Here is a 2,500-nt window from a genome sequence, read left to right as displayed (position 1 = left end):
GGTTCGAATCCCAGGGGAGGTGGGTTTTTCGGCCCGTGGCCGGCTCCTACCCAGAGTTGAGTGTGCTGTGGGCTTAAATGGGGAGACTGGGACCACACAGTCGAGTGTCATCCACTTCAAGGATGCGTCTTTGGGTGTGTTGCTCTAATTACCTGACCAACACTGCAAGTGTCTGTATCTCTCGGGCCTGATTAACGCCGGGATATCATTATGACAGGAAGCGTAGAGTACAGCCTTGTCACGCAGTCCCAAACCAAAATGGACCTCCATAGCAACATCGTCATCATCATCGTCATCTTCCTCCTCCTTCATCGTCATCAATATAAAACAAAATCGTCTCAAAGTCTGTGGCCTTTCATGTCCTGCTCTCATGGTGACCTCAGTTTCGATACCCGTCCACTTCTGTGCTTGGGGTGAGTCCTGTCAATGTCGTCAGTATCGGCGGATTCGTGGGGGGCTGTTGTTTGAGGGACGTGGTGGCGGTCTCCACTCTGGGAGGGACGCTCACTCAGTCTGGCTCCGCGACTAAGCCATTATTGTCGTTAGTAGGGGGCTTAGTAGGTGGTGTCCTAAGTACGTAAAATCAGAACAGGCACCACTGAACACCACCGAAGTGCACGGTCTCCTCTGGTGTGTAGTCTCCTGGCGACCTGACATCGATGGTTCCCTGTGGACTGCCGATGCTGGAACTGCGACGGACGAACCTGTGTGTGGCCGTGTATGGGGGAATCTAAATGAGCGGCGTGGGAGTAATGCCACTGAAACGGTGCAGATGATGGAGCAGAAAAAAAAAAGAAAGAAAAAAAAAAAGTATTATTTGCAGTCATCTGTGGCGTTTAGTAGAATTAGTATTACTGTGCAGTCATGTGTGACGTTTAGTTGAGTTAGTATTATTGTGCAGTCATCTGTGGCGTTTATTAGAGTTAGTATTATCGTGCAGTCATCTGTGGCGTTTATTAGAGTTCAATGCATAAAAAGTGTAATTAACCTGAAGTTCTGAATCACGAAGCCGTGATTATAAACAGAATAATTACTTATATGTGTCCACATAAAAAGGCATACATTTCTGGACATTGCCAATCAAATCAAATGATGTTGCTTATAGCCCAGTCGACGACATTTCAAGGATGATTACCCATCAGTTCTTGAAAAATATATACTGTGAAAAGGTCGAGAATGATAGTCAGTTGTGTCCGACTAGGTCCATCAGAACAGCAGAGGAGGCAACTACTGTCCCAACTATTTGGGCTATAATTTGATTATAGTGGAGAGTGTCTTGCCCAAGTTGCATACCCACTCTCTCGGCCAAGAGGGATGTTGGGTTGGTTCCCAAAGACTAACTAGCGCCCATGGCTGCAGTACTAAGAGCCAGTGCAATCTTTCCGCCTAGTTTGAGAGTCATAGTCCCTCGCAAAAGACTAAGCTGTAAATGACTTCCCATTGTAATGGAGAAACCATTGATCATACAGCTCTCGATGGGCGCAATAGCCGAGTGGTTAAAGCGTAGAACTTTCAATCTGAAGGTCCTGGGTTCGAATATCGGTAACGGCGCCTGGTGGGTAAAGGGCGGAGATTTTTCCGATCTCCCAGGTCAAGATGTGTGCAGACCTGCTAGTGCCTGAACCCCCTTTGTGTGTATACGTAAGCAGAAGATCAAATTCGCATGTTAAAGATCCTGTAATTCATGTCAGCGTTCGGTGGGTTATGGAAACAGAACATACCCAGCATGTACTCCCCCGAAAACGGAGTGTATCTGTCTACATGGCGGGGTAAAAACGGTCATACACTGAAAAGCCCACTCATGTACATACGAGTGAACGTCGGAGATGCAGCCCACGAACGATGAAGTACCAAGAAGAATACAGCTCTCACTTTGCTTTTGGCCCACATTTTTTTTTAGCTTATGTCAATGTGTGATATAAGCTGAGCCAATAAGGTCGAGTGACACATCAAAAGCCCAGTTTATTCACGCAATGCATGTAAAAAAAAAAATTTTTAAAAATCAAATCAAGTTGAAATATTGAAAAACGACGGGCGCCATAGCCGAATGGTTAAAGCGTTGGACTTTCGATCTGAGGGTCCCGGGTTCGAATCACGGTGACGGCGCCTGGTGGGTAAAGGGTGGAGATTTTTACGATCTCCCAGGTCAACATATGTGCAGACCTGCCAGTGCCTGAACCCCCTTCGTGTGTATACGCAAGCATAAGATCAAATACGCACGTTAAAGATCCTGTAATCCATGTCAGCGTTCGGTGGGGTATGGAAACAAGAACATACCCAGCATGTACTCCCCCGAAGACGGAGTGTATCTGTCTACATGGCGGGGTAAAAACGGTCATACACTGAAAAGCCCACTCATGTACATACGAGTGAACGTCGGAGATGCAGCCCACGAACGATGAAGTACCAAGAAGAATACAGCTCTCACTTTGCTTTTGGCCCCCCACATTTTTTAGCTTATGTCAATCTGTGATATAAGCTGAGCCAATAAGCACGTTTT

Source organism: Babylonia areolata, chromosome 9, assembly GCF_041734735.1.
Source record: "Babylonia areolata isolate BAREFJ2019XMU chromosome 9, ASM4173473v1, whole genome shotgun sequence".
In the NCBI taxonomy this organism is placed as follows: Eukaryota; Metazoa; Mollusca; class Gastropoda; order Neogastropoda; family Buccinidae; genus Babylonia; species Babylonia areolata.
Note: the sequence above shows the minus strand (reverse complement) of the source record.